At 39.1% G+C, this 25,786-nt stretch overlaps 1 pseudogene; it reads right to left on the bottom strand.

The window, feature by feature from the left end:
- The window catches only part of LOC127452690 (dynein axonemal heavy chain 5-like), a 220,522-nt pseudogene that overhangs the window by 28,321 nt on the left and 166,415 nt on the right, over window positions 1-25,786 (bottom strand).

Below are 25,786 nucleotides of genomic sequence, written 5' to 3'. Positions count from 1 at the left end.
CACAGTGAGCCTGGTTTCTCCCAAGGTTATTTTTCTCCATTAATCAACACCTTATGGAGTTTTGTGTTCCTTGCCACAGTCGCCTTCTTGCTCACAGGGGTTCTAAATACAAGTATTATTTAATTATTTAATTTCTATACACAGTTTACAATCATATTTAATCAAACTACACAATGATCACTGTAAAACATTATAGATATTACAGTTTAATTTTTTTTTTTTTTTATGCATGATTTCCTGTAAAGCTGCTTTGAAACGATGTATGTTGTGAAAAGTGCTATACAAATAAAATGTCTTGACTTGAATAAAGATATCTAATAAGATGTTATTTTGAATACTATACTTTACTATTAATAATATAGTGTTTAAACAAGGAAAATTGGTACACAGGCGATTAGCTTGGACCAGATAAAGACCAGCTTGGACTAGCTAATGACCAGATAATAAACAACTCAATTTTCCAGCAGGACAGCTACATTTTAAACCAAAATAAACCTCTTAAAATTATAATGATTATTTCCCAGAAAGTGTGGAGGACATGTTTCCCCCCAGGTATAATGGTTGCTATGGCCCTGCTGGGCAAGCAACTGTGTCCAATAGCTGTTTGTCCATTCGAGCAGTTTCAGAGGTTTATACAGAAGTTTGAGTGAGAATAAACTGAAGGACTTGTACTAAAGCTGAAATGATGCTCTTTGTAAAACACACTTGCTTTACATTTACAACTCAAGAGTTATACTTAAGAGCCAGAGTACTAGGCAACTTACTCATTATGCGAAGCTCTGTTTTGAAAAGTTGCCCAGTTTATGTTCTTAAGTAGGCACAGGCAATTTTGTTTCTTGAAACACTATTTTATTTACTTTAACCACATTGCCTCACTTTAATCTCTCACCTTCATCTAAAGGTAGACCCACTTGACTGAGCAGTCTCATCTGAAACTCTATTATCCATATCTCACCTGAATATATTGGAGTTACTGATTCACACTGCATCTGGGAATGCTATAGCCCTTGTAGAAGTTGAAATCAGGGCTGAACATGTTCTTGCTGAACCACACCTTCGCAATACTTTTCAAGAGATGCTTTTTATAGTCGTCAGTCACCCTGCCGCCATACCGGATCTCGCCGATCATGTACGTGCAGTGTTCCAGAAAACATCCTGCAAAAACACTCATTCAAATGAATATGCCAGCTGCTGAGTTTATTTGGAAAAGTTTTGCATAGACCCTTGACAGAGATGCCAGTATAAATCCAAACATTTTTGGTCAATAAATCAAACGTAAAAGGACCTTCCCGCAAAGGTGCAAAAAGCCTAAAACTACTTTGTTATTATTCAATAATACAACACTGGAAAGACATTTGACTAGAATCTATGTGAATCCATTTGACTAGAATCATGTTTTAAAATGAAAATAATGCAATTTCACCTGCTTGGTTGAACTCATATGGAATGTTCCAATCCAAAGGTTTATACTTTATCCTCTCTTGGATGGTGGAATGAAGGAATGCCACACCATACAGCATCGGCCTCCACTGGACCATGTTGCTCACATCCAGAAGATCTTGACTGATACCTGGAAGATGTTATCAGTTTTATGACTTTCATCAATTAAAGGAATGGTATAACCAAAAATGAACCTTCTGTCATTATTTACCTACCCTCATGTCATTCCAAACCAATATGCGTTTACCATTCTATCTCCGCTCAAGAAGAGATATTTGAAGAATCTTTACACAGCCCTTTCCATACAACAGCAGTTCATACAGTCATATAGAGGCCAGGCTCACCTACGTGAATCCTCTTAAGCCCAGCTTTCAGTCCCTGTGGAGACTTGTTGGTGAATTTGATTGCCATCAGAAGGAGAGTGATAGGAAGTGTCTGTGGACTTCAGTGATCATCCACAGTCTGAAGGTGTCATGAACACTATCTGTCTCTGTGATTGTGTCCATGAGCTCGTCCATAAAATCCAGACCCAAATGATAGTTCAGCAGTAAAGCCCAGCCTCCCTTAGAGAGATAAAGAGATATTTGATTTAATAAAATACCCTGAAATTGTTTCCTGCACTGCTATTCAGAATTGACAGCGCTATGCCAAAAGAAATGACGTTTTGGCTGAGATGTAAGTCTTGAAAGTAATGACAGAGAAAGACTGGACGTTGTGAAATAATAAAAAGAGAATCTATAGAAAACATATCTTTCTATTGGATTGTACTTGCTGGTTGCAGGGAACAATCAACATACAGTATGATTAGTATGAATGAGTGATGAGCTGGTTCTTTATAATTAATCAGTCATGCACTTATGAGTTAAGTTTTTAAGTGGTTTTTATGAGGAGTAACAATAGAGTTAAAGTTTGAACCAGACAGACAAAGTTGGAGCCAAAAAAGTTCAATTCCCTACTGTTTCCATGAATATGAACAAACATATGAACTGTGTGAATGTGTGAAAACATACATTGGACATGGAGTGCTGCAGAAACTTGCTTGCATGAAACTCGCTGCCCCTGTCCCATGGAAACATAACATGTCTCTATTTTCTGTCGCATGCCCAGGGCGATGATTGAGTTTGTTGGGTCAGAACCCATGGACAGGAAGCAAATGAGAGGAGTGCGGGGGTCCGACTCCTTCCAGGTCTTCTCCAGGTCCAGAATCACCCCCTCGGCGTACCGCTCACCCATTGAATCCATGATGTACTTCTGTGCCTTTCAATTACACATTAAACAACATATAATTAGTCTGATGTGATGAAAGGGGATGAAAAACCTGACGGTCAAGAAATACTACAATTATACACAAGACTTAGCAAGTCATGGGCAAATAGGCATGTTATAATCACAATGTAATCATAGTGTAACATTCATTCATCAGGGTCTCTAAAACCAATGAATAAGGAAACTTTTGAATGGAGTTTCATAACAAAGTTTGGGAGGAACATTTAATCCAACCAATCTCATCACCAGAGTAAGCGTATATAAACAGCTGCTTACCTCCATGGTGGCGACGATTCTTCTGGCTTCCCTCCATCCACCCCATCTCCTTCATCCTTTCCTTTCATCAATAACTCTACAAGTCCTGGGGGGTATTCGAGCTCGGGTTAAGTCTTGAGCCCTCTTCCAGGGACAGTGAGCCAAACTCGTTTACACTATCTTTACTACAGGATTACATTAACCTGCAAACTACTGAAATAAAAAAATGAAGCTTATTTTAAGACTTGAGAGCTTTTTTTAAGCTTACTTTTTACATTGTAACATTGTTTTCATCTCATTCTCATTACTGTAATACCTTCATAAAAATCATCCTGTCCAGACAAAAAGATTTATTTATTTTAAATTAGCATAAATCATCCCTTTGATGCATGATAATCACTTCAGATATTTAAAAGCCATTTTTATCCACTCAGGGTGCGATGTTACATCCACACCACAAATTTAGATCCTTAATCATAATTCTCTATGACTGCCCTTTTTATACAGTATGTAAGGGGTAATTTTTTTTTTGACAACAAAAAATTTAAAAAAGCCAATGAAAGCAGTGATGTACCAAATATCTCTGAAAAATTTACAATGATTTTGAATTGTAATGGACAGATGTGTAACTTTCTAAAATGTTATAATTTAGAGAAAAAATGGCAATGACTGTATTTTGCTTCAAAAGAAATATGGTTATTTTTTCACTTTGTGATTTAATAATTCATGCATCAAAGTGTTAATTTAATCAAATACTACCATGACAAATACTACCATTACCTATTTTTACAATTGCACTTTTCAAATGTACTTATAAATATAATTAATAATATTAATATTATATAAAGATAAATCTCAAACATCCTAAAAAAAACTTTATTTATGCATAATCAAAGTTTCTATTTTTTTTTTTTTTTTTTTTTGATAGTTTCTCTGAGATCCACCCTAACAGTGGTCTCAAATGTAATGTGAGGATCAAATCAACCACTTCACTTCTTCATTAGTTCATTCATAAGTGGCATACCTGAGCGATGGTACTATCTGGACACCAGGATCGAATCAGAAGCAGTTGCCTGAAGCAGTCCAGAGCCTGATCGTACATATTTGGAATCTCGCGTTTGTCGGTTCTTCTTCTGGTGCCTCACGATCAAACCAGTTTTTCCATTGTTTCTTATGATGGCCAATCTGATAACACAGTCGCACATAAGCATACAAATGTATAGGGAGTGAATCTGGTACTTGTTTGTGTTGGGCCTCATGTATTCAGATAGAAGACAAAGGCAGGCCTAATACAGTTGTAAAAAACTAACTCAAGCCCCCACATTCCAAGTCGTAAATCTTACTGATAAAAATCACGCCAAAATCAAACAAAGGGAGTCCAAAACAGACTACAAATCCATGAAGCCTTGCTCACTAAAGGATCGAACTCTCAGCTCCTATTGGATGAGGCACACAACCGAACGTCCCTCAAACCATGACATCATCAGGGGTAGAAATACCTCTTAAATGCTTCCGAGATTCGCTTCCAGCGACTTTGTTCACCGAGTATAGTCGTAGTTTATCACTGCTCTCCGATGCAACCACGTGGCACAAGGAAGTAATGTCCGACTTGAAACTGTGGTCATACAATCTCCATCTCGCTGGACGTGTTGAGATTACACTGTGTTCAACCGAACACTCTAACGGATCCGAAGGAGACCGCCGAGCAATTCGCATCTTCATCCATTTGCCTACAGAAGTGAAGAGATTAAAGATTTCTCTTCCATCTTCAATCAAGTCGATATTTCTGAGTTCTCTGCCAGCCCGCCCAGAATCAACAGCCATACCGCCCGCTAACAGAGCAAGGAAACGGCCTCCCCTCATCACCCGAGCCTCAAGGAACCGGGTCAGAGTTAAAGGACAGAGGAAAACACATTCTACCTGTGTCCTCATGCGATTCAATTAAGAGGTTTACGTCTGGGCAGAGATAGAATATTATAATGTGTTATTCTTGTGTTTCAAGGTTTTTGCTTGTTCAGTTTACGGACTGCCATGTCCGCTCATTATTAATACTCAGGGTATTAATTATCACAAATTTGTTTTGCTGTATTGTGGTCCAACAAATTGGATTGTCGTGCAATTTCACCATCGCGGGTGAGACAGCAACTGAGTTCATCCATTAAAGAGTCAAATAACGCGGGACTTTTACGAGCCCCGCTCGTAAAACCACGTCTCTGAGTGATAAACTGAGAGCTGCTTTCTCTCCCACTATCGCGAATCGGCTTTAGGGCTGTCACTTCTCTCTCTCTCTCTCTCTCTCTCTCTCTCTCTCGTACTAACCACACTGACACACACACACTGTCACACACACACCTTATGTGTTATAGGATTATTTTATTTCCATATCTAATCATATCACTGTTTAGTTTGTAGTTGTAAGTCGGAAGTTTATTGACTGCATTGTATTAATTATTAATTGATATTACTGCATAAATAAACTTGGTTTATATTACAAAGAGAAGTGTTTTGGTTTGTTTTGCATACACCTGTGTCATGCTGACGGGATGTCAGTGCTCGGATTCAAACCTTCATTCATTGTTTTTTTTTCCCGAAAATCAATATTCTTCGGATGTCGATTTTCCTAAGAAAACAATCTAATATTGAGACTATCTTACTATTTGGTTATTAGTCCCTGATTCCAGGGTGGTGCCCCGTCAATGTTAATCCTTATTAATATTCTATTGATTTTTGATAATTGATAATTATCTTTGGTGATTTTTGAATTTGAATGATCAATAAGCTAGTGTTAATTTTAATTAATGTTTCATCGATGTTAACAATTAACGATTATCTTTGATAATTGTTGATTTTAAAGGATTAAAAAAGCTAACATTGATTCTCATCAATGTTCTATTGATTTTAATAATTAGTAATTGTCTTTGATAATTATTAACTATTGCTAATAACCAAACTTGCTCCTAAACGTAGCACACTACATTTACTGGAGCCCCATATGAGGTTTTAATGAGTTAGATTAAATTAATTAATTTAAATATTAATTAATAACTAAAGAAATAATTATTAATTATTTCTGATAGTAACACCGATCTAAACAACCAGTAAAGCCCTACATTTGGATAGCTAACATTAAATATTTTTGGAAAGTGTTGACCTAATACTCCAATACTCCATCTAAACCATCTACATTTTAATCAGCCAAGCAATATGCTAATTATTTTATAATTATTTTGCATTCAGTATAATGATCTCATAACCAATGTGAGACTACATTAAATATTTGTACTTCAAAAAAAAGTATCTGGCTTACTGCAAAACCATTTAAAATGAACTAGTGAATGCCAAAAGTTGATTACAAATTGTGAAAAACTTCACACACAAAAAGAACACATGAAAACTATTTGATGAGCACAGTTTTCTTTTCTTTTTTTTTTTCTTTTTTTTTTTTTTATTCAGTTCATCCCCTTTTTAACTCATTAAACTCTAATGCATTTTTGGGCTTTTTTTTTTTTTTTTTTTTTGTCCCAACTTTGTAAGCATGTAATTCTGGTTTGTTCACTCTAATTTTGAAAAGTCTTATTTTGTTCCACTAGATGGCAGCAAATACTAGACATTTTTTTTTCTCTATCACATTCCATCACAATATACAGATCTGAAATGTAGGTGGCGCTCCAAAGCATTTTAGCCCTCACAGATTTGCTCGTCCATAGACAGTCAGTCTAATTTTCAGTTTTTGCACCACCCTCATTGTTTCATTAAATATCTCAGCCTCTGAGTGGACTAGAAGCTCAATCTAGGTGTCATTAGAAAGCATCAATAGAAAACATTTTTATGATAAGTTTTTTTTAGCATGCTTTTCCTGCTGGATGGCATATTTTGACATCTAAAATGTAACAACAGATTATTTAGCCAAGCAAGCTCACAGACAAGTAAAAAATGGCTTATTTTTTTTAGAAAACTGCCTAACGTAAAAGCAGACATGAAGTTTTTAGCTATTTGGGGCTAACAGCAGCAATAATCGGCGCATAAATGAGACATATGTAGTTGATGACATACAGAAATCATATTTAATTTTGTGATTCTTTTGAAAATCTTTTAAACTGTGGTTAGGACAACAAAATAAATAACTGTATAGTCACATTCATGAGAATAAGAGCTTTCATTTGATATATGACTTGATATATGAAGTGCCATGTGAAAGACTTTTATATTTAAATGAATGTTTCTATCCCATTACCTCAATAGCATTGAACCATGATTGACTACTTGCGATTGTTAGTTGGAAACAGGTGGTTTTAGAGGGAGGAACATTCTCATTCTAAAGAACATTTGATTCAACAAAAATGTGGATACGCCTTTGAGTGCAGGATGTCAACAATATTTTAGGTCTGTTTCCCCAGAAGAGAAACTTTTGTCAACTTAAAAGTTCAAAAGCATAAAGGTGGTCTCAATGCTAATGGACTTTGACTAAAAGCCATAAAACTCCAATTGTTTTGTCCTTTTTTACCATTATTTTAGTGATGGTTGAAACCAAATAAATCATCAGATAAAAACATTCTTCAGTAAATGTTTCTGTCTAATCAAAACTGATTCAAAGACAAATACCAAAAACACTGACTCTTAGACACAAGGTGTGTGTTGTGACAGATTATGTAACAAAATCTTGTATGTGCATTAGCAATGTGCCTATGTCGCTGCAGTATAGCTCCAGAAATGGTTAGTTAAATAAAACACATCTAATCCGGTTTATTTCAGCCACAAGTAATTGATTTAAAATTTGCCAAAGTGAGCTCATTTCACACTGCGTTGAGCATGAAGTTCCCCTGGGTAGCCGCGGCCTGCCAATCAGCCGTCAGTGTGAGTGGCCGTGAATTTATTTGTGCCTGTGTGTGCGTGGAGACCAGATGAATCAAATATTGACATGTTTACCACTGATCGGGAGCGGTGAGAAGGATTTAATGAGGAAGAGGAGCTCAGAGTGACTGATACTACGTGTGTGTGTGTGTGTGCCAATATGCCTGACCCATGTTTAGATGTGTCTGATCATTTAAGAGACCAAGTGTGTATATGTATTTAACCACACACCTGATCTAGAATGTCAAAGAACTGCCAGAGCTTGCTCAGTTCCACCATGTTGAGCCACGTTATGTCCAGGATCCATTTTGCAGCTTTGGGTAGACAGGCCTTCAGGTCCAGCGAGGCTCCTCCTGTACAAACATGAAGAAACCAGATCAAATGCAGTGCCTTCTGCCTTGTTCTTGTTATGAGAACTGAATCCTGAATTGACTTCATCTAATTTTTGAATTAATCATATCCCTGCACTTGGGTGCTAACACATCTCTTGCCCCATGCAGTTGTTACAGAAAAGCAAAGAATTTCTATACATGGTATTTTTCAGAATCAGAATGAGCTTTATTGCCAAGTATGCTTACACATACAAGGAATTTGTTTTGGTGACAGGAGCTTCCAGTACACAACAATACAAAACAGCAACAAGACTTTTAAAAAATATAAAAAAATTGAATAAAAAAGAAATAAATATTGAAAAGAAAAGATAGTATATAAAGAATACAGAATAGCCAATATATATATATATATATATATATATATATATATATATATATATATATACAGTTGTGCTCAAAAGTTTGCATACCCTGGCAGAAATTGTGAAATTTTGGCATTGATTTTGAAAATATGACTGATCATGCAAAAAAACATGATCAGTCTTTTATTTAAGGATAGTGATCATATGAAGCCATTTATTATCACATAGTTGTTTGGCTCCTTTTTAAATCATAATGATAACAGAAATCACCCAAATGGCCCTGATCAAAAGTTTACATACCCTTGAATGTTTGGCCTTGTTACAGCCACACAAGGTGACACACACAGGTTTAAATGGTAATTAAAGGTTAATTTCCCACACCTGTGGCTTTTTAAATTGCAATTAGTGTCTGTGTATAAATAGTCAATGAGTTTGTTAGCTCTCACGTGGATGCACTGAGCAGGCTAGATACTGAGCCATGAGGAGCAGAAAAGAACTGTCAAAAGACCTGTGTAACAAGGTAATGGAACTTTATAAAGATGGAAAAGGATATAAAAAAGATATGAAAATGCCATTCAGTACTGTTCAATCACTTATTAAGAAGTGGAAAATTCAGGGATCTCTTGATACCAAGCCAAGGTCAGGTAGACCAAGAAAGATTTCAGCCACAACTGCCAGAAGAATTGTTTGGGATACAAAGAAAAACCCAGAGGTAACCTCAGGAGAAATACAGGCTGCTCTGGAAAAAGATGGTGTGGTTGTTGCAAGGATCACAATACGACGATACTTGAACAAAAATGAGCTGCATGGTCGAGTTGCCAGAAAGAAGCCTTTATTACAATATGCCCGACAACACCTTGACACGCCTTTGGAGTGACGAGCTTTATGGTCACAACCGTAAGCGCTATGTTTGGAGAGGGGTCAACAAGGCCTATAGTGAAAATAATACCATCCCCACTGTGAAGCATGGTGAATCATTGATGTTTTGGGGGTGTGTGAGCTCTAAAGGCACGGGGAATCTTGTGGAAATTGATGGCAAGATGAATGCAGCATGTTATCAGAAAACACTGGCAGACAATTTGCATTCTTCTGCACAAAAGCTGCGCATGGGACACTCTTGGACTTTCCAGCATGACAATGACCCTAAGCACAAGGCCAAGCTGACCCTCCAGTGGTTACAGCAGAAAAAGGTGAAGGTTCTGGAGTGGCCATCACAGTCTCCTGACCTTAATATCATTGAGCCACTCTGGGGAGATCTCAACGTGCAGTTCATGCAAGACGACCAAAGACTTTGCATGACCTGGAGGCATTTTGCCAAGACGAATGTGCAGCTATGCAGCTATACCACCTGCAAGAATTTGGGGCCTCATAGACAACTATTACAAAATACTGCACGCTGTCATTGATGCTGAAGGGGGCAATACACAGTATTAAGAACTAATGGTATTCAGACTTTTGAACAGGGATCATTTCATTTTTTTCTTTGTTGCTATGTTTTGTTTTATGATTGTGCCATTCTGTTATAACCTACAGTTGAATGTGAATCCCATAAGAAATAAAAGAAATGTGTTTTTCCTGCTCACTCATGTTTTCTTTAAAAATGGTACATATGTTACTAATTCTCCAAGGGTATGCAAACTTTTGAGCACAACTGTATATACATACACACATACATACACATATCTATACATATAAAAAGACTAAGCTGTATATTGCACATTAATTATTGCTCAATGGGGCAGTTTTAACTATTCATGAGATGGATAGCCTGGGGGAAAAAAATATGTATCAGCAGCACCTGTAGCAGGTTGAACTTCCTCAACTGGCGAAGGAAGTACAACCTCTGCTGGGCCTTTTTCACAATGGATTCAATGTGTGTCTCCCACTTCAGGTCCTGTGAGATGGTAGTGCCCAGGAACCTGAATGACTCCACTGCTGCCACAGTGCTGTTTAGAATGGTGAGGGCAGACAGTGTTGGGGTGTTCCTCCTAAAGTCAACAATCATCTCCGCCGTTTTGAGCATGTTAAACTCAAGGTTGTTTTGACTGCACCAGACAGCCAGCTGTTTAACCTCCCTTCTGTATGAAGACTCATCATCATCTCGGATGAGGCCGATGACAGTGGTGTCGTCTGCAAACTTCAGGAGCTTGACAGAGGGGTCCTTGGTGATGCAGTCATTGGTGTAGGGGGAGAAGAGTAGTGGGGAGAGCACACATCCCTGGGGGGCACCAGTGCTGATTGTACAGGTGTTGGAAGTGAATTTCCCCTGTCTCACAAGCTGCTGACTTTCCGTCAGAAAGCTGGTAATCCACTGACAGATAGACATGGGAACAGAGAGTTGGTGTAATTTAGTCTGGAGTATAGCTGGGATGATGATGTTGAAAGCCGAACTGAAGTCCACAAAAAGGATCCTTGCATATGTCCCTGGTCTGTCCAGATGTTGCAGGATATGATACAATCCCATGTTGACTGCATCATCCACAGACCTGTTTGCTTGATAAGCAAATTGAAGGGGATCTAGAAAGGGTCCAGTGATGTCCTTCAGGTGGGCCAACACCAGTCTCTCAAATGACTTCATGACCACAGATGTCAGAGCGACAGGTCTGTAGTCATTAAGTCCTGTGATTTTTGGTTTCTTTGGGACAGGAATGATGATTGAGCATTTGAAGCAGCAGGGAACTTCACACTGCTCCAGTGATCTATTGAAAATCAGTGTGAAGATGGGGGCTAGCTGGTTAGCACAGGATTTAAGACATGCAGGTGAAACGCTGTCTGGGCCTTGTGCTTTCCTTATCTTTTGTTTTCGAAAGACATGGCACACATCGTCTTCACAGATCTCAAGTGCAGGTTGAGTAGCAGGAGGGGGCATTCAAACACGCGTTTGGCACGATGTAAACACCAGAATAAACTAGGAAAACTCCCGTGGCGAGTAGAAAGGCTTACAGTTAATAAAGAGTGCTTCCAAATTAGGACAGCACATCTTCTTTAACGTTGTTTCATCTGTACACCAACTTTCATTGATGCAAAAGCATGTTCCACCGACTCTCGTTTTCCCCGTTAACTCCGCAATGCGATCCGCTCTGAACAGCTGGAAGCCCGGCAGATGTAACGCGCTGTCCGGAATGGCTTCACTCAGCAAGGTTTCTGTGAAGCACAAGGCAGCAGAGGTTGAAAAGTCCTTGTTTGTGTGGGTGAGGAGATGTAGTTCGTCCATTTTGTTAGGAAGAGAGCGGAGATTCGCTAGATGAATACTCAGCAGCGCTGTTCGAAAACCGCACCGACGGAGTTTGACCAGCGCGCCAGCTCGTCTACCTTGCCTGCACCTCTTGAACAACACAGCCATGCCTCCAACTAAAATGTCCAGCAAAACATCTGAATATTCAAAAACCGGGAAAAGATTATCTGGTATATGCTGTCAAATGTTCAGCAGTTCGTCTCTGGTAAAAAGATTACTAAACACAGAACAAACAAACAAAAACAACAAAACAATTGCCGCCATCATGATGCTCTGTTGCAAAGGTACAGCGGAACCTGTCCCGTTCTGCCAATAAAATATATCACTATGATGTCTTGTTGGAACAGAGTGAAACTAACTACAGGACAGCACAGAAGAGGAAAGTGGCTCACACAAGAGTGCATTAGAGAGCAGAATAGTATTAACTGCCAACACAAGGAATCAAATTGACCTTCTGTTTAATGGACCACATATCTGAAGGCAAGGCTACCTGATCTCTCAATGATTACATTTTTGTTCTGATGTTTTTACAGAAGCAAAAACCATATGAAACTGCATGCTAATCACATAGTAGTTCATCAGTTCACCGACTTGTCAAGGAAATCCATTTGAACAACATGTACAAATCACAAATTGCAAAGAGCCATTAATTACCCATTAATTACAATTTTAGTTAGCAAGTTACCAAGAAAAACAGGTATTTACAAAATAATAATAATAATAATAACAATGGCAAAAATCAAAATCTGTTCTCTCTTTATATTCCTTATTGTGCATTTGGTATGAATTCTCAGTGCAGGAACAGCAAAGTCTGTCTATTAGGTCATTCTAAAATTCCTCTTGCCGTGTCAGCTTCAATCAATCAATCAATCAATCAATCAATTAATCAATATTTATTCATAGAGCACATTTAAAAACAACCATGGTTGACCAAAGTGCTGTACAAGGTAAAATGGTTATTGCAGGAAAATAAAACATACAAACAAAGTAGATAAAAATACAATAATAAGAAGATAAAACAGGTCACAATAATTAAAGAATACTGAAAGCCAAAGAGAATAAATATGTCTTTAGAGTAGACTTGAAAGTTGAAATTGAGGGAGCTAATCTAGTATGTAGAGGTAGACTATTCCATAGTTTCGGTCCAGCGACTACAATTGCTCGATCACCATGTTTTTTTAGTCCAGATCTAGGCAGAGAGAGTAAACCAAAATCTGAAGATCTCAGAGTTCTAGACGGAGTATATGGCTGAAGCAAGTCTGACAGATATTTAGGGGCCAAATTATGTAGTGCTTTGTAAACAGAAAGTAACATTTTATAGTCAATTCTGTACTTGACAGGAAGCCAGTCAAGCTTGTCAATGTACTGTATGTATGAATTAGTTCTTGATTACATAGCATGGACAATATAAATGTACATGATAAATAATGAGTGATTGAATGAGTGGTTTTAAGAAGTATTCTGGATTCAAAACAAGTTAAGTTGTTAATTACCACAGAATAATTCTTCATCATTCCTCTGTTTGTAAAAACAAACAAACAAACATATTTACAGTAATGATCTTACAATGAAAGTCTATGACAGTTTGAAAGTAGAAACGTGAAGCTCCTATTTTTGAGTAAAAATAAAATAAATAATATGTGTTGTTTGAGTAGTGAAACTGTAATTCTAAAGCATTATTTTAGTGGTGAGACTATGCTGCTAGGCAGATACATTTCTGGATATCATGTGAAGGTTACCATGTTTTTAGCTTTTCATTGTCCTAACATGAGTTGAAATATTAGATTTAATTTTGCAGAGACAAGGTTGTTAGTAATTCTATCACACCAATCCTGTGTTAACATGTATTTTATAATCTATTTGTTTTGGCTATACTTTCGAAACAGTGTGTATTTTAATGTTCCTCCTTGCCTTGTCCCATAGACTTCCATTGAAATTTCATAGACTCGAAAGCATATGTTTTTACAAAATAAAGGATGAGTACAAATTATTTTCTGTTGTAACTGACATAATGCCACAAATTGTATTGAAACAATCATTTCATAAAAGTTTTACTAAATTAATTTATGACCCAATTCTTGCATATTTACATGCATGTATTGCATTAGCCTAAAACATAATCCATACTTGTAGTGAACCTCACAGCTTGTCGAAGAACACCTCTGCGCTTCATTTAAAAGTCCACTAACAGCTGTAGAAATCTGGCCCTGATGTGTCCCTGCTGCTAAGCCCTGCCTGAACATGCTGCTCCAATAGACTGCTTTAAAACTGCAATCTGTACTCCATTAATAATACATTACATTAATTATACAGACCTTCATGCATGAATGGAAACCTGTAATTTTCAAACAGTGCTGTAAGTCAAAACAGTGCTAATTATTTTCATGTAATGTCTGATGAGTGATTAAAAAGACAGTGTTGGTGAGTACTAAGTACTGTAAATAGTAACAAAATAGTGCAGCTTTTCCAGTAATGGAAATACATTTTCCAACAAGTAGTGTAGTGTAGTGCAGTGATTCCCAATCGTGGGAGTGTGTACCCCAGAGGGTGCGTAAGCAGGTTCCAGGGGGTACGCAAAAAAAAGAAATATCTATCTATCTATCTATCTATCTCTCTCTCTCTCGCTCTCTCTCTCTCTCTATATATATATATATATATATATATATATATATATATATATATATATATATATATATATATATATACATATATATGAAGTGCAGATAATATATACAAAATATATATTTTGATTAGACCATGAAACAAAATGTATGAATAAAATATAAAAAAGAGACATTAGCGATAGGTAAAAACATAGAGTTTTCAATTAATCATGATATTATTTGAAAGTTCTTGATAAAGATTCTTAAAATTCCTAGATCAATCTTTAATCTGCAAAGTTAAGCACAGAGATCCTTTCACTGCGTTTTGAGGGTAAAATTCTGGCTTGACGTGTTCCGTGTAATGTGGGTCCAAAGACAAGGGAATTGCATACTACCACACTACTCTTCGGAATTGCACACTACCATACTACTCTTTCTGCCATAGACATTTTGTGACAAATAATTACATTATTATTATTTTTTTATTTTTTTTACCAAGTATGCCTATTTATTCCCTAGGGAGAATAACATTTTGTTCAGTTTACTATTAAAACTGTAAAAAGTGATGAGTTTGTAGAACATAAAGAGATTAAGTTTGTATTGCTTTTTTAAGTTGAAATAATATGCATCATTTTAAATAAATTAAATAAGTAAATTAAAAGTAAATTAACTTAAAATGTTAACCTACCATTACTTTTACATACGTACTGCATTAGCTGTACATATAACAAACATTTTACATATTTAACAAAAACATATTGCATTTGAGTAACTTTAAAAAGATTTCTTAAACTGCTGTCAACAGTCCCATGAAAAATGCTTCCTTTTTTAAAGGATTATTAAACTGTTAAATATTATAAGCATCTCATGCACATTTCTATAAACATTTATTTCACGGAGAGCGATGTGCTTGCTGACTTAATAACCAATAACCTCAAATTTTTACTCATTACATTAACAATTGTGAGGAAAAAACAAGTATTTTTAAATGACTTAAAAAGAAATTCATAAAGTGACTTAAAAAGTATTTTTAATATAAAAGCTGCTACAGATCAGCAGTTACAAAAATACTCAAACCAGCCTGTCTGGCACCAACAATCATCCATGCGATTATCTAATCAGCCAATCGAGTGGCAGCAGTGCAGTGCATAAAATCATTCATATACGGGTCAGGAGCTTCAGTTAATGTTCACTTCAACCATCAGAATGGGGAAAAAATGTGATCTCAGTGATTTGGACCGTGGCATGACAGTTGGTGCCTGATGGGCTGGTTTGAGTATTTCTATAACTGCTGATCTCCTGAGATTTTCATGCACAATAGTCTATTTACTCAAAATGGTGCCAAAAACAAAAAACATCCAGTGAGCGGCAGTTCTGCAGATGGAAACGCCTTGTTGATGAGAGAGGTCAACAGAGAATAGCCAGAGTGGTTCGAACTGACAGTCTATGGTAACTCAGATAACCGCTCTGTACAATTGTGGTGAGAAGAATAGCATTTCAGAATGCTATACTTAGTTCCCTATCTGTCACTCACTCGAAGTTGTGTCAATGTAATGACACTAGGGGTCACTCTTGGGAGCCCGAAACACCTCTGGTCTTTGATAAAAGGCCAATGAAAATTGGCGAGTGGTATTTGCATACCACTCCCCCGAACATATGGGTATAAAAGGAGCTAGTATGCAATCACTTTCTTCGGAGCCGAACGGTCGATGCTCACTGAGCTGAATTCTCACGACTGTTCATTCACATCTGCTGGATCTGACGCCGCATTTCAGCGACTTCTCCCCCCTCTGCACTGGTGCACTGCAGAGAACGCCCCTGGGTGCTTTGGCAGAAATAAAAGAGTATATTCTAAAAGAGTATATTTCTCTAAAAGAGCAGCACACACGGAACAGTCTTTTTAAAGATGCCCTTCCATTTGTGTGTTATTCCTGGTTGCAGTCATTATCTCTCGCCTTCTGACGGTCACAATCGCTGTCTTTCGTGTCTGGGCGCTGCCCACACGGAGACAGCGTTCGTGGATGGGTCATGTACTCATTGCGAGAACATGTCCATGGTAACGATGCGGTCGCGGCTTGCCTTCGTAAGAAAGCAAGCCACCCCAGCAGCTCCCCACCCCGGTCCTTCTACCTATGGGTATGAGACCAGCGCAGCTAGCACTGGGGCGATTTGGGGACCCCAATGGGACCACCTCCGCTGGGTATCCCCCCACAGACCTCCCATTCCCCAGCATGCTCGTCTACCCTGATCGGGCTTCCGGATGAGTCCGCTGGCTCGTCTCATGGCGAGTTCGACCTCTTGTTTGGAGCCCACGAAGGTGATGAGCTCTCGAGCGCAGCATCGGAGAGCGGGCTTGTCCAGTCGGACACAGAAGCCTCAGCTGGGCTCCCCCCCTCGGGTACGGTCACCCAGTCACAGGCTGACGCAGAGATGACGGACATGCTTTCCCGGGCATCCGTGAGCATCGGGCTAGAGTGGAACCCTCCACTCTTCCCTGAACTCTCGCGGCTCGATGATTGGTTCCTGGGCTCACGGGGCCACTCACCGCCACGCCCCGCCCCAGTTCCTTTCTTCCCGGATGTGCACGAGCAGCTGACAAGGTCGTGGGGGGCACCTATTACTGCCCGGTCCTGATCTTTCAGCTCCCCCGCCCTCACTACCCTCGATGGTGGGGCGGCCAAGGGCTATTCGGTGATCCCCCCAGTGGATAAGGCACTCACGGTGCACCTATGCCCGCAGAGTGCCACCACCTGGCACGGGCACCCAAAGATCCTGTCCAACGCCTGTAGGTTTACGTCGTCCCTGATGGCTAAGGCCTATGGTGCCACTGGACAAGCCGCCTCCACCCTGCACGCCATGGCTCTCCTGCAAGTCCACCAAGCCAAGGCGCTAAAGGAACTGCATGAGGGTAGTTCCGCCCTGGGATTGATGCAGGAGCTGCGCTCGGCTCCACTCGGATTGATGCACGAGCTCCGGGCAACGAAGGTCACAGCGCGGTCTCTCGAGCGGGCGATGTCCACCTTGGTGGTCCAGGAGCGCCACCTTTGGCTCAGCCTGGTCGAGATGGGAGAGGCCGACAAGGCACGGTTCCTTGCTGCCCCCATTTCCTAGGTTGGCCTGTTCAGCGACACCATCGAGGACTTTGCCCAGCAGTTCTTGGCGGTGAAGCAGCAGACGGAAGCTATCCAGTACATCCTGCCCTGGCACGGCTCCAGATCTCGCACCGCGTCTGTTCGTAGCCAAGGGCGTCCTTCTGCGGCGACTGCACCGTCTCATGGCCGGCCGCCAAGAACCCGAGAAAGGCTTCAAAGTGCCCCTGAGACGGGCAACCCAGGGACGAGGAAACCCACTGCTCTGGAGCTGATAAGCAGACCACTCCATCCCCCAGTGGAGGGTCGGGAGGAGAATCTTTTGTTACCTTTTCATTTAATTTCGCCGCATGCACAAGTGGCTGCGGTACCCAAGAGTTCAGCAAAAGAGCGGTTTCCTTGTTCCCTGGGTCACATACCCGGTGCGCACGGCTGTCATCATGACCACCATCCAATATTCCATTTTGAGGACAGGACTCTTCCTCCCCCATCCCAGGCTGTTCCGGGGGTGGTCACAAGGAGCCAGGTAAGTAACCTCTCTGTAGTTCTTCAGGGTCTATAGGGAGCCCCCTTTGAGCCCCTGCAGTCAGCTGAGCTTAAGGCACTCTCTTTGAAGACTGCCCTCCTGACTGTGTTCACTTCCATCAAGAGGGTAGGAGACCTGCAGCATTCTCTGTCAGCGAAACGTGCCTGGAGTTAGGTCCAGGCTACACTCATGTGATCCTGAGACCCCGACCGGGCTATGCGCCCAAAGTTTCAACGACCCCTTTTAGGGATCAGGAGGTGAACCTGCAAGCGCTGCCGCAGGAGGAGGCAGACCCAGCCCTAACGTTGCTGTATCCGGTGCGCACACGCAGAGCTTTAGAGTCTCTGAGCAGCTCTTTGTCTGCTTTGGTGGACAGTGGAAAGGAAGCGCTGTCTCCAAGCAGAGGCTCACCCACTGGCTCATTGATACCATAGCAATGGCATATCACGCTCAGGACGTGCCACCTCCATTCCCTGATGGAGGGAATAAGACATTGTGTCCCTCCTGCCACAACGCTGGACTACCTGCTGAAATGGCCGGGACCTTGTCCCATTCAAAACCTGAATGAGTGGTTGCATACCAGGTCCTTTTATACCCGTATGTTCGGGGGAGTAGTATGCAAATACCACTCGCCAATTTTCATTGGAACTTTTATCAAAGACCAGAGGTGTTTCGGGCTCCCAAGAGTGACCCCTAGTGTCACTAAATTGACACAACATCTCGTTCCCTCCATCAAGGAACAGAGGTTACGCAAGTAACCAGGACGATACGGGTTGCCGTTTTGGCGGCACGAGGGGGATCTACACAATATTATACTGTACTATATAAACACTGTATAAACAGTATATATAGAAAGGCTGATACGTCTTTGTAAATAGGTTTGTTTGAACCACTTAAAAAAATCTTTACAAATTAATCGTCTCTGCACAGAAGTCCCAGTGTGGCATTTTGCGCCTTGTTTAAAGCAAAATATTTAGTTAAACACTGCTATTACTCTGTCACTACTTTCATTTTGTGTCTGACATGACTGAAAGTAATGACTTGCGGTTCAGTGCATCGAATGTTAATTCAGTGATAAATTTGTCAGGTGTATTAAAACAAATACTGTAAATGAGATTGTGAGTCCATAATAAGGGATTCATTAAAAGAACCAGTTCAAAAGGCTTTGTTCTGACAACACTGGTCACTTGGAATTTTTTTTTTTTTTTAGTTTTTGTTTTTAAGTGCTGTCTGCGAAGACAACACAATAGAAATATTGTCATCTTGGCAATATTTCACAGTACACAGTCTATTTATTTCTTTACATTCAGTTCAAATGGCAAACTCACAACTTCGGTAACATTTCAGCCGCTACTGAAAAGCGGCGCAGGAAACACTGAAGCCACTTTTATAAGTATAGTTGGCTACTTTTTTAATAGTTAGTAAACTACTACAAACACAAGCAGAGTTGGCTCTTTTGGGTTAGCATAACACATTAAAGTTCACCCCAAAATGAAATTCTGTCATCGTTTACTCACCTGGTGGTGCAAACTGATTTGACTTTTTTTTTTCTTTCTTTCTTGGAAAACAAAAGCAGATGTTAGGCAGAATGACAGCCTTAGTCACCTTTCACTTTAATTGTATGGGAAACAAAGTAATAATGGAAGTGAATGGTGACTGAGGCTGTCAATCCATAACATTCTGCCTAATATCTCCATAAAGACAGACAGGCTTTGAACAACATGAGGTTGAGTAAATAATGTCAAAAATTTTATTTTTGGGTGAATTATCCCTTTAAAATAACACCCACTTCCCTTACTTTGGCTCTTGTCCTGTATTGGCTGTGTGAGCTGGTCAGTAAAATTCAGCAGCAAGTCACGTAGGCTCATAAATAACTACTGTCCTACAACAGTGGCAGACAAGTATCTGTTTGAGTTATTATTCTCTCAGAGGAGAGCCTAGAAAAGAGAGAAACTGAAGGAGAAATATCTGGTCAGGCCAGAGAAACTGAGAATTTTAGACATGAGGGAGACTAGTCGGGTTCTGACCTTTAATGAGGGTGAGGAACTCCTCGTGTTTGACCCTGTTGCTCTGCATATCGATCTTGAGAGTGAGCAGCAGAGTGAACAGAAACGTGTGCTCCTCGTACAGCCCCCTAGCTGCGTACTTGTGCAGCTCAAAGATCATGTGCTCGATGATGCTGGCAATCCACTTGGCTGTAATTATACTCTTTGAGGATGTTTACTCACTGTACCATCAGGCTGGGTCAGCGATAAAATTCACAGACCAAAAAATATTTGTATAGGTTTTTACGGGTTGGATCCTTCTCTATTAGGCCCAATGAGTATGTTACTACACAGGATCTTAGTGGGACCCTGTCATCCGGCACTGTTTATGATCAAAATCATGTGATTTTATTTTTATTTTTTTCATTAAAGAAAACAAATGGTTATGGCTCATTTTTCTTTGAAAAGAGTTAAAAGAGGCATGAAATGATAATGAAGAATTTTATTTGGCAAGGGACAAGTTGAACAAGCCCAGGAACTGATGCAGGGAGGTCTGATACATCACATTCACCATGCTCTTCTCCGTGATCAGAAAGTACAGGATGCTTCCCCTCGTGGCAACTACACAGAGAAAAGAAGAAGACAAAATTGACAGTTTAACAGTTTGTAGTAGTTCATTCACAGACTTACTTGCTCAACCTGCTTCACAAAAAAGACCATAAATTGTTGGTCAACAAAATGGCTATGCTGGTCCACCACCAAAATCAGCGGTGGGCAGCATTAACCAGCCTAACCAGCATGGAAGTGATGAAGGAATTAACTCCATGCATTTTTTTTTTTTTTCGAAAAGCACTAAATAAAAGACAAAGCTTTAAGCCCCAACCTGGTCTGTACTCACGGGCCGCATTGATTTGGATCTCGGTCTCTGCAGCGATCTGGAGTTTCTATGTGACCTCCTCAGCAGTGTGTTTGGTGTTTCCCAGCATGGTGATCAGGCTCTCATCATCCACCAGCAAGCCCTGCGTGCTGGTCAGCCTAAAGAGTAGATTATCCTCCAGTTCCTTCATCTTGCCTGTATTGGCCGTGACATCCTCGAGCAGGTCAGTGTGCTCCTTCTCCAGTTCCTGACAATCCAACCAGAGAGAGCATGCTGTTTAAAAGCAGCACATTAATAAGCAAAAACAAAATACAGCACTTCTGTTGAACACAGTTTACTAAAAAATATCTAGACGTTAATTGTAGTTAAATGTTATCGCTAATATTGGTTTGGCAAACTGTTCAAAAATAGTCAAAAACACCAAACAGCTGATTTCTGTTTGCATCCATGTTGGCAAAATAGCCAAAAACTTCAAACAGCTTAAACTGTTGGCATTTATGTTGGCAAAATAGTCAAAAACACCAAACAGCTTAAACTGTTGGCATCCATGTTGGCAAAATTGTGAAAAACACCCAACAGCTTAAACTGTTGCCATCTATGTTGGAGAAATAGTCAATAACACCAAACAGCTTAAACTGTTGGCATCTATGTTGGCAAAATATTTGAACATAGTCTGTGGCATGGGGGGCGTGGTCATGTGTCTGTCTGCGGGAGAGGGAAAGCGGTAAGGCTCGTCACCTGGGCTGTAATTACTCTAACACCTGTCTCTCATTATAGTGATCGCAGAGGGAGACCTGATAAGGCTTGCCAGAGCATCATAGGATGAGAGTGATTGGCTCAGAGCGTCAGTGGATGAAAGACCCGCAGCTAAAGGCAGAGACTGTATACATTGAAAGCCCTATTTGAGTTTGGCCACTAAGAGCCGTTTCATTGTTTGTGTGAAGCTAAAGTGTGTGTGTGAATAAACACTCAACTGTTCACTGTCTCCTGACTCCTCCATTGCCCACGAACTTAACTTTATCACATAGTCAGACACACCAAACAGCTTAAACTGTTGGCATCTATATTGGCAAAATATTTGAAAATAGTTAAAAACACCAAACAGTTTAAACTGTTGGCATCAATGTTGGCAAAATAGTCAAAAATGGTCAAAAACACCAAAACACTTAAACTGTTGGCATTCATGTTGGCAAAATAGTCAAAAACACCCAACAGCTTAAACTGTTGCCATCTATTTTGGAGAAATAGTCAAAAACACCAAACAGCTTAAACTGTTGGCACCTATATTGGCAAAATAGTCAAAAATGGTCAAAAACACCAAAACGCTTAAACTGTTGCCATCTATGTTTGCAAAATAGTTAGAAACACCAAACAGCTTAAACTGTTGCCATCTATGTTGGAGAAATAGTCAAAAACACCAAACAGCTTAAAATGTTGGCATCCATGTTGGCAAAATAGTCAAAAATGGTCAAAAACACCAAAACGCTTAAACTGTTGGCATTCATGTTGGCAAAATAGTCAAAAACACCCAACAGCTTAAACTGTTGCTATCTATGTAGGAAAAATATTCAAAAACACCAAACAGCTTAAACTGTTGGCACCAATATTGGCAAAATAGTCAAAAATGGTCAAAAACACCAAAACACTTAAACTGTTGCCATCTATGTTGGCAAAATATTTGAAAATAGTAAAAAACACCAAACATCTTAAACTGTTGGCAACTATGTTGGCAAAATAGTAAAAAAAAAAAAATGGTCAGAAACACCAAAATGCTTAAACTGTTGGCATTCATGTTGGCAATGTAGTCAGAAACACCAAACAGCTTAAACTTTTGCCATCTGTGTTGGAGAAATAGTCAAAAACACCAAACAGCTTAAACTGCTGGCATCCATGTTGGCAAAACAGTGAAAAACTCCAAACAGCTTAAACTGTTAGCATCTATATTGGCAAAAAAAAAAAAAAAAAAAAAAGGAGGTGAAAATAGTCAAAAACATCAAACAGCTTATACTGTTGGCATCCATGTTGGCAAAACAGTCAGAAACACCAAACAGCTTAAACTGTTGGCATCTATGTTGGCAAAACAGTTAGAAACATCAAACAGCTTAAACTGCTGAAATTTATTTTGGCAAAATATTGGAAAATAGTCAAAAACACCAAACAGCTTAAACTGTTGGCATTTATGTTGGAAAAGTAGTAAACAAATATCACCAAACAGCTTAAATAAGTTACAGTAGTGATACACCAAAACATTGCTACATTTATCATAATGCAAGTCATCGCAATTTTGATATACCATATATACTGTACACAAAGAACAATAATGAAGGGGATTTACTCCCAAAACTTTGCAGTGTGTATATGGCTTCTGAGAATAGACCTAAAAGTTGTTTGCCACAAAAGCAAACAGCAACCCTGATTGTTTAAATAAATGACACCAAAATTACATTGAACTTGTAGGTTTTTCAAAAAGCTCAATCCTAAAATAAATTGTGATGAAACCCCCTCCTAACATTCAAAAGTACTTCAAAGACTTAACATTTATTACAAGTTTCTACTTAATTTAAATATTTAAGAGCTGGAATTCTCTTTAAAATGTAGTGGACTAGAAATGTTCTTTACATCACGTCAATGGCTTTCGTCTTTTAATGCATTCTAGTAGGCCTTTCAAATAAGAACGTTGAGATAACAGGCCAGCACATGCCATTCATGACCATGAAGCATGAGTAAGGTTCCTAAATTATAGTTATTACCAGCTTCACAGTTTAAGGTACTATAGTATGCTTTGCTGTCAATTCACAATCTGAGCAATACCAGTCAAAAGCTTTTCTCCCTGCTTTCCAAATGTCGTCCTTTGATTTTAATAGTCAAAAATGCAGTTCCCCATCAGGCAAAGATGACTAACAAGCCTGAGGCGAGGCCAAGCAAAGCTACTGTTCAGATGGCTGCAGGGCTTGACGGCATGTGCCTCTGTACTCTCATTAGGCTGAGTGTAAAAAAAAAAGTGACATGAATTTCAGGCCCTTATTCTTGTCCAGTGGTGAATATGCACTGAATGCCACTTTCATTTTCTCTACTTGGGAATCCACAGGCACTATCAAAGACAATCTGACTGCGCCAGGCTGAAATGAGCCGAGACGGCAGCGATTCTCCATAACAATGTGTAGTGCTATTAGAAAATGCTCCTTTGATTCAGCTCATTCTTAAGTTAGGCTTGACCTGGCTATATTAGGCAGATTCCGGGATCCAGTTTGAGGTGCTATACAAATATATTCTAAGCCAAGCCAATATTAAGTTTGAAGTACACACATAATTTGCAATATTTGCGATAAGAAAAGATGAAGTCAGGGACATGCACATATGGGTAGTTGACATGTACTGCGGTGTGACATGTTATAGGCTACTCCATCTAAAACTATTTTAAACAGTCTTTTGCTAATTCTTTTATGACTTCATATTAAAGGAATAGTTCACCCAAACAATTAAAATTACCATTTCAAATGAACTAGTGAAGGTAAAAAGGTGATTAAAATAGTGACCAGTCATAGGACAAAATATATGCAGCTTCCCTTATCCATTCCTCTAAAAATGTAACTTAAATTCTTTATGTTGATGACAATAGCTGGACATATTATGCGTCAAATACCTACATTTCAGTGCAAAAGAAAATGTGAATTGAAATCCTTAAATCTCTCTATTACTGTTCTGATAGCATTCTATCAGTGTACACAGATTACCAATTCAAGCTCAAAAATGGCCCAAGCTTTCTCTCCCTCTCGCTCGCTCTGCCATAGAAACAGGCCTGTGGGATGGATTAATTTTTCCATTTAGTGCTGTAGGGACCTTCATGAAGAATACTAGGCTGTAACTAAATAAAGCGTGTCTCTGAATGTACCACCAGAAGGTTTGAACAGCAGTTTCATTTGCACATTCTTATGAATACCTTAAAATGTTCACATTTTATGTTATAAGTTATCTAATGAAATCAAGGATTGGGGATTTTATAAGTATCTGATTTGCTAGTGTTTATTTGAGCGCCACAGAACTGGAATGCACATCATACATTCTACAACATTCTAAACATTACCCACTCTTTGCGTGTTTATTTATTAATTATTTTTTTAATCAATTATTATTTATTTATGATTTCAGCTACCATTAAGACTGCAGTACTCTCAGCTCCATTGAATGCATTTTACCATTTTAAAACCCATACAGAATTCTGTTGATTTTACCCCAAAATTATTGTAGGAAATGGTAAGAAAGTCTGCAGATTCAGTCTGAACATGTTATGATCCCATAATAGCTATTCTGTGAGTTTAAGTTTGTTTTAGTATCTAGAAAATGAAGCTTTAATGATATGCTGGGGAAAACATTGATTCATTTTAGTTAAATGGTTGAAGGGACAGTTCACCCAAAAATGAAAAACATTCTCTCATCATTTACTCACCATCATGCAATCCCAGATGCATAAATCACATAAAGGAAACACAAAAGTAATCCATATGACTTCAATGTTTAAATCTTTTTCTTCAGAAGCAATATAATTACATCTGAAAGTGAAAGTGGAGACTTAGGGTAAAAAAAGGACTTATCACGTCCACCTCTTTATCACCTACTTTTATCATGATTCAGAGATAAAGCATCTAGATCAGTAGTTCTTATGCTGCCTTCATGTGCTATCAGAATTTTCTTACTTCCCACTTCTGAAGTGGTAGTTGAGTACACTGTGCTCACATGCTTTGTTGTCAGAAAGAACAGGAAAAATGGACGACGGCAGGTTCATTTATTTATATTTCTTGAGGAACTTTTATTTTGACACCATAATATATATCACTCAGTTAGCTTGCTTACGTTAATGGAATTTTGGACAAATACGAGCTATTTTTATGGTGTAAAATGTACAACATGCATAGAATGGTTGCTGATATACATAAATGAATATGACCAAAACGGCAAGCGCTAACA

The sequence above is a fragment of the Myxocyprinus asiaticus genome, chromosome 15 (assembly GCF_019703515.2).
Source record: "Myxocyprinus asiaticus isolate MX2 ecotype Aquarium Trade chromosome 15, UBuf_Myxa_2, whole genome shotgun sequence".
In the NCBI taxonomy this organism is placed as follows: Eukaryota; Metazoa; Chordata; class Actinopteri; order Cypriniformes; family Catostomidae; genus Myxocyprinus; species Myxocyprinus asiaticus.
The sequence above is the reverse complement of the archived record's forward strand: the minus strand, read 5'-3'. Positions and strand labels throughout refer to the sequence as shown.